The following is an 8,729-nucleotide window of genomic DNA, read 5'->3' as shown; positions in this document are numbered from 1 at the left end:
TATAAAGATATCTGCAATGTACACCTTATATCAAAATATAAAGTCGATATTAATTCAAATCAAATCTGCCTGAAAGGATACAATTTACATATAAATGGGATTTGTTTCCCACTTAAAATCAAAGATGTAAAAATATTTGAAAAAAAAAACTATAAGCATAAATGTTTTTCGATATGAATCCAAAACCGATGGACGACATTACAAAATGATAAAGAAAAAGTCCAGGCAACAGTTCTAATGGGAACAAAATTTGAAGAAAGTCTGGTGATGTGTAACGATTTTTTACAACATTTTCACGAAAAGCAGAAGTTGGAGGTGTATAAAAAGAATTGTGGAAAAAATTATCTCTATTTCCATAATCTTCATAGAACAAATGCTAAAGCTGCGTTAAAAAAAAACTTTTTCAAATTACTCAATAATACGGTATATGGTAAGATAAAGGAGAACGTTGATAAACCTAAAAAATGTAAAACTTTTAAGTAAATGGTAAAATGTTGCTAAAAGACTAGGAGCTTATGCTTTAAGAGCAAAGCCAAAATTTAATTAGATTAAGCTGCACCAGGTTTATCGTGGGACGCTATGTTGAATTGATAAAAAAAATGGGGACTAGAGGAGCACTTGTTGAACGTTCAATAAAACATACCCTATCCAATAAAAAGTATGTATTTTGATGCCAATAACCTTTACGATTGGGCAATATCCCAATATTTACCCTTCTCTGAGTTCATATGGTTAAATAGGGAGAAAATTGATAGTTTTAGTCATAATGAAAGATGAAAATAATGGTAGGTCTTAGAGCAAAAATGTACTCCTTTAAAACAGATGATCTAAAAGAAACCGAAAAGGTTAAGGGTATTAAAAATAATGTGGTAAGAAATTTAAGACTATAAATATTTTAAGTCCAAATTACATGTATTGTATACTGCACATATAAATAAAATTAGTTTTAGTTATTTAGCTAATAAAAGATTTATATGTAGTTATAATACAAATACCCTGGTTTTACAGGCCTCGGAAGATGATCGACATTTTTCTTCATATGCTCGATGAGAATGAGGAATTTGGAATAGTAGAGGGAGAGGATGATAATTATGAAAGACATTTTCAATGTTACAGCATTAGCTGTGCGGATGCATTATTTTCATTTTAGAAAATTTACAATTCTTAAAACTATACATAGATTCCCACAAATTTGAAGAAATTAAATTTTAAATTAAATTAAATTAAAAATTAAAAAATGCTCGATGAGAATGTGGAGTTTAAAGTAGTAAAGGGAGAGGACGATAATTTTTGGAAGCGATTTTCAATATGCGCAAAGGGGCAACAACATACGTCTGTTTCATATGAAATCTTGAAGAAAACTGAACAAAGTTTCATAGAGATTGAAGTTCTTATATAAATTTCTTATTACAAATACTTATGGACAATTTAAAGGTTAGACACTTATTACTAATCAAAAGTTATCAACCGAGATCAGCAGGTCTTATTGGAATGTAAGTTTTTATATGTAATACTTTTAATTGAAAACCACTTTATAGCTGTGCCTCCGATTTAAAAGATGGACTCTAAAAGTGTTTGGCTAGTTTTGAAACCTAGGAAAACAAATCTTTCACATTTTATAAATTCAAATAAATTTAAAAATGTCTTTAAAATGATTTTATTAAAGTATTATCGTCTGAAATTACATTTCCTGGACGTAATTCTTAAGAATTTTCCAATCGGTGTTCGTTATATCCGGAACATTATCTTTTTCAAGGTATTTGAATAAAATTTTTACCAATTTCGAAGTTCGACAATGACAAAAAAGTGCTTCAAAGTTTCACTGTCCTCTCTACATGCTTAACATTCTAAACCTATAGTTGTGCCCCTAATACTGTGAAGACGTATCATCATACTAGTCTCAGAATTACACATTTCGAGGGGACTTAGTCACTTCATACGAATTTTGTGGTTTTACCAACCGTTTCATTATTCCCATAGGCCTTATGGAATTCACTCGCCCATACTTATAATTCAGCCTTCGTTGAGTCGAATGGTTTTACATTCTTCAGGTTAATTATCTCGAGCTCCCCTCCCTTTGGAGCAAGTAAATTAGCCCTTTCGTTGTCAACTACTGCCGAATACCATGGTATATAGTATATATGATGTAAAGCTAACCTCTGGGAGAGTATTCCACTTTCTTTATGTGGTTACGTTAAGAATATTTTTTTACCGGTTGTAAAAATTTCAAATCGGAGGCAAAACATAAAGTGGATTTCAAGTAAAAGTATTTTATGTCTGATTAGCCCTATTTAACCCTAAAGAACGCAATTCCCAGGGGTTGTATATGGTCCTTCTTAAAAACTTACATTCCCATTAGATCAGCAATCGCTAAGTTTAGATTAGTAATAAGTGTCTAAACTTTAAAGTAAGAAATTTATATAAAAACCTCAATCTCTATTAAACTTTGCGCAATTTCCTTCTAGATTTCGTATGAAACAGACGTTCTATGTTAAAAAATAAATATTTCAAAAATTCTGGAAGTATGACTTAACATTTCATAATTTTTAATATTAATGAAATTTTGCAGAAATGTAAAATAAGATACAAATATCTTGTTGGTATCAATGTTATTCCAGATATTACGTCCTTCAGTAACACTGATTTGAAAATTCTAGGGAACTACGTGTAGAAAACGTAGATTCTAGACATTGAACAATAATTCCTTTACAGAGCGGCCTGTCGGATCTTATATAATATACATCCGATATTTACTGGCAAAAAACTCATAAATCAGCATTTAGTATATAGTTTATCATAATTTTTTTCGCGTTCATCTATTAACTTTAAAAAGTTTTAGATTAATTATAAATTCTCTAGAAAATTAAAGCCATCAAAATCATTAAAAAAATTATGTGACAGCTATCCGAGACATCATTTCAAAACAACTTATAAGAAGAGAACATATTAAAATTATTCTTGTCTTTTATAGAGACATTTAATACATCATGTGTTTCGCCATCTCTCTTTTTTTAATTCGTCGAAATTTCTCAACATTTGTTGGACTAATCGCTTCATACATGAGAATGATGTATCTCGTAGGTAGGTTTAATAAACAGTACGGTCAATTTTGATATTTTCATTCCGGATTGGAGAGATCGTACTATTATTTTTATAGGTGTCCACAGAGCTTCATTTGGAAGTTGACTTTGCGTTCGAGCTAAAACACCAATATAGGTATCAGGAAATTTAATCCACAATCTATATGTATAACTTGTTAAATAACTCCATTGACTAAGCAATCGCTATCGATTTTACTTGATCCTTGGCATATGATACTATCTCTTCTGTAGCCATTTCATTAAGTTTATTCGTATTCGAGTTATCAACTTCAATATTTGTACATAGTAAATGAATTGCTTCATCTAGAACTCTCCGTGATTTCATTAAACATCAAACATTTTCTTTTTGGAAATTCTTGTCTTCTCTCTGGCGCATTATTTCGATAAATTCGAAATATTTTAACATGTCCCATAGTGAAGAGCCATATATAACACTATATGGATCATTACATAGAATATACAACTATCACCTACTGGTGAAAGCTGTTTTAAATCTCCAAATACTACACCAGAAATTCCTCCAAACGGTGAAGTCAATTTAAATACTTGATTTAGCCTTGCGTCGAAATATCTAAACATTTTCGACCCTACCATCGACAGTGCATCTATGATTAGAAGTTTTAAGTCTAAAATTTTGGAGTACTAAACATAGTCTGTATCATTTTTTAATGATCTAAGTTCTGCCGAAGGCTGATTTGTGGGCAGTGAAAGCCCTCAAAGGATTCTAGATCCACCAATACCTAATGCTGCTTTCCTGTAAGAGCTTAAAGGAAAACTTGTATAACGTTGTATACTTAGATGTCTGTAATGTCTGAAGGCAAATTTTGAAGCTGATCATGAGATATTAGGATCAACACACTTTCTTCAGGTGTATCTGTATTAATATAGGTCTATCTGTATTAATATATACGTCATCATACTGGCCTCCAATACCGTTATACCATATAGAGTTCATGATTATGCTTTTGATAATCTATATATGGGGTAAAATATGGATCACTACCAATTTGTGCTTATATATTTATCAATGAAATGAATAACGGCCGTGAAAGTAGAGTGATCGTTAAGATTAATTTTGGGAGCATATTTAAACTAGTACATACCATGAATATGAGGAGAGCTTCTATCAAATACCTTTAAAAGTTCGATATCCATCTTTGTGTTGTACGAGGTTGTCCATAAAGGCTTTATTAAGGGCATTGACGTAGCACTCCTTATTTACACTTATCAATTCTGCAATCAAGTCTGTCATACCCTGCGCAATTCTAAACGAACTATTTTGCTAAAAGTTTCTGGCCATGTCACTATTTTCCCTCCATATATAGTAACGAATACGAGTTCATCCGAATCTTCATACATTACTATATCAAGAGGACGCTGACCTTCACCAGGAGCCATTATTAATATTTGTAATGTCTCCTGTTTCCACCGACACATCATTAAGTAATGTTTCCTGATCACCCGGATTAAGATTTTCTACATCAAACTCGTTAATATTGTTCTCAATGTTAGAAATATAATCATTTTGATTATGGACAATGTCATTCAGTGAAGCAAAACTATCGAACCAATTGCTATCGATATGTAGGCTATGTTTAATGTATAAATCGGATGTAACTAAATATCAGACATATAGTCATGCTGGCATTTCTAAACGGCTGATCCGATCGGTATAAAATTTGGCATGAGCGTAGCCAAGGAGTACCATTTTTTTGAAAATAATCTGTCATATCGGTATACATATCCAGAAGGTAATATAAGTCCTTTAAATCTTCCTTGTTTTGAGATGATATAGTTTCATAACAAATCCATCTTTTTCGCATAGTTGAAAGAACAGGATCAAAAGATAGAAGTAAACTATTAAAAATATCTTCATTCTGTGATTGCCTGGAGCATTTTCTTGAGCTGAATAGTTGAACATTCTTAAAATCTCGATTCCTCGCTTCCTGGGCTTCTTCTGTTAACTCTCCAAGTGGAAGAATATTCGATTCAATTATTATTTGACCATGACACAATACTTTGTGTACTGTTGGTGTTAGTTCCCTCCATGGATACAGATATACAAGTAATTTGGAAATTTCAGAAGTATATTCCCCAAATCGATTTCCATTAATTTTATGTTTACTATTCAGTGCCATTAAAATAGTGTTAACTCTTCGAAGCAACTCCTTGTCGATTCCAGTTATTTTTGAAGTAATTTCAAAATCACGAAAAAACCTTCTTGCCGTATTACCGTCATTTGTACTACCGCAACTTGGAAGTGGTTTGTCGATGTTTAATCCCATCTGAACTTTAAATTCTTCTTGGATTCTGCTTTTTTCCGCAGCTCTCAGTTCTTTCAATTCTTCATTATTTTTTGTTGATTTAGTAAGATTCTCTGGCACACTTCTATATTTGAGGTCGTATGCTATGTGTAAAAAGTAATCCAAAAATCGTATTCTGGCATGAAGTGGTGAAATTCCGAAAGACAGGACTTCTTCATTAAAACTTCTGCTTTTGTTTATATTTGAGAATTGCGACTTTTTCTCATTACATATTGAGCATCTCCAGAAGGAAGAAGTTTCTGTTATGGCATTGCTGACCTTTCCATCAATCATTGTTAAGCTTAGCTGATATGATACGTTAATAGAGAATTCCTTTATTTTTATGCAAATGGGCTCCAGTGCATTTATTTCATCTTTTAAATATTCCACTAAATCTTTTGTTGTTTTCTTTGACTCCTTTAAATATTCAAATCCAATGGGTCTACAAAAATTTTTTGAACCCGGAGTTGTATTGATCCATATATCTTCAAATGAATTTCCGATGCTTGACGATGATGGATTAAGGGAATATGAACGAATTCGTAATGGCACTAATGATGACATAAATACACTTTTGTAGTCTGCTAATGTCCGACTTCCACAAGCTTGTTTGTATTCTGGAAGTGCTGATAAACCGTCACATCCCCACTTAGTTGGTCTTCTGAAAAGTCTGACACAATTCTTGATGCTGCAGCATCTATGCTATGCATAGCAGCCTGTCGGATCTTATATAATATACATCCGATATTTACTGGCAAAAAACTCATAAATCAGCATTTAGTATATAGTTTATCATAAATTTTTTCGCGTTCATCTAATAAAATTGAAAAGTTTTGGATTAATTGTAGAAGCTCTAAAAAAATAAAGCCATAAAAATCATATCCGAGACATCATTTCAAAACAACTTATAAGAAGAGAAACATTTTTTAATTATTCCTGTCTTTTATAGAGACATTTAATACATCATGTGTTTCGCCATCTCTCATTTTTTTAATTCGTCAAAATTTCTCAACATTTGTTGGACTAATCACTTCATCCATGAGAATGGTGTATCTCGTAGGTAGGTTTAATAAACAGTACGGTCAATGTTGATATTTTCATTCCGTTTATATTGGAGAGATCGTACTATTATTTTTATAGGTGTCCACAGAGCTTCATTTGGAAGTTGACTTTGCGTTCGAGCTAAAACACCAATATAGGTATCAGGAAATTTAATCCACAATCTATATGTATAACTTGTTAAATAGCTCCATTGACTAAGCTATCGCTATAGATTTTACTTGATCCTTGGCATATGATACTATCTCTTCTGTAGCCATTTCATTAAGTTTATTCGTATTCGAGTTATCAACTTCAATATTTGTACATAGTAAATGAATTGCTTCATCTAGAACTCTCCGTGATTTCATTAAACATCAAACATTTTCTTTTTGGAAATTCTTGATCTTCTCTCTGGCGCATTATTTCGTTAAGTTGAAAATATTTTAACATGTCCCATATTGAAGAGCCATATATAACACTATATGGATCATTACATAGAATATACAACTATCAGCTACTGGTGAAAGCAGTTTTAAATCTCCAAATACTACCACAGAAATTCCTTCAAACGGTGAAACCGATTTAAATACTTGCTTTAGCCTTGCATCGAGATATCTAAACATTTTCGATCCTACCATTGATATTGCATCTATGATTAGAAGTTTTAATTTAAAAAATTTGGAATACAAAACATTGTCTGTATCATTATTTAATGGTCTAAGTTCTGCCGAAGCCTGATTTGTGGGCAGTGAAAGCATTGAGTGGATTCTAGTTCCACCAATACCAAATGCTGTTTTCCCTGTAGGAGCTTAAAGGAAAACTTGTATAACGTTGTATATAATGATCTAAAAGACTTGCTACGTAGATGTCTGTAATGTCAGAAGACAAATTTTGAAGCTGATCATGAGATCTTAGAATCAACACACTTTCTTTAGGTGTATCTGTATTAATATAGGTCTATCTGTATTAATATATACGTCATCATACTAGCCTACAATACCGTTAATAATCTATATATGGGGTAACATTAATATTAATGAAACAAATAACGGCCGGGAATGTAGAGTGTTCGTTAAGATCAATTTTGGAAGCATATTTAAACTTGTACATACCATGAATATGAGGAGAGCCTCTATCAAATCAAATACCTTTATGAGTTCGATATCCATCTTCGTGTCGTATGAGGTTGTCCATAAAGGCTTTAATTAAGGGCATTGACGTACCACTCCTTATTTTATTTGTCCATAAAGGCTTCATTAAGGGCATTGACGTAGCACTTCTTATTTACAACAATTTCTTATAGCTATATAGTAACTTATCAATTCTGCAAGCAAGTCTGTCATACCCTGCGCAATTCTAAACGAACTATTTTGCTAAAAGTTTCTGACCATGTCACTATTTTCCCTCCATATATAGTAACGAATACGAGTTCATCCGAATCTTCATACACTACCATATCAAGAGGACGCTGACCTTCACCAGGAGCCATTATTAATACTTGTAATGTCTCCTGTTTCCACCGAAACATCATTAAGTAATGTTTCCTCATCACCTGGATTAAGATTTTCTACATCAAACTCGTTTATATTGTTTTCAATGTTAGAAATATAAACATTTGATTATCGAGAATATTATTCAGTGAAGCAAAACTATCGAACCAATTACTATTGATATGCAGGACTATGTTTAATGTATAAATCGGATGTAACTAAATACCAGACATATAGTCATGCTGATACTCAAGATGGTGTCTTAAATGATACTGAATTACTTGAGTTTGATCGAAAGTTCTAGGAAGAGACATTAACGGTACTAGGGTATGTGCTGGTGTTTGATACTACACCCACCTTAAAATATATCAATCGGCTCAGAATCACTTTTTAAGTCTATTTAGCTATGTCCATCTATCCGTCCGTCTGTAAAACTTGTGCGAATGCTACAGGTCGCAATTTTCAACATAATTTGATCTTCTATTGACCCAGGGACGAAGTATACTGATCCTACAGCCACCTTAAAATGTACCATTTGGCTTAGCATCACTTTCTGAGTCCATTTAGATATGTTTATCTGTTCGTCCGTACATTTGTATGTCTGTCTATAAAACTTGTGCGCACGAGTTATGGAAACCACCAAATAAAACAATTGCTTAATAGGTACACATTTTATATCTAGAGAATTGTAACAACAAAATTAAATTCAACCAAACATTAATAAAACACCAATAAAACATAGTTGTTAAATATAAATTTTTATTTCTAAGGAATTGTAACAATAAACTCAATAA

Source organism: Lucilia sericata, unplaced genomic scaffold (genome assembly GCF_015586225.1).
Source record: "Lucilia sericata isolate MDLA Ls3-8-SP2 unplaced genomic scaffold, ASM1558622v1 Contig000615F_arrow, whole genome shotgun sequence".
NCBI lineage: Eukaryota > Metazoa > Arthropoda > Insecta > Diptera > Calliphoridae > Lucilia > Lucilia sericata.
This window is presented reverse-complemented; position numbering follows the sequence as displayed.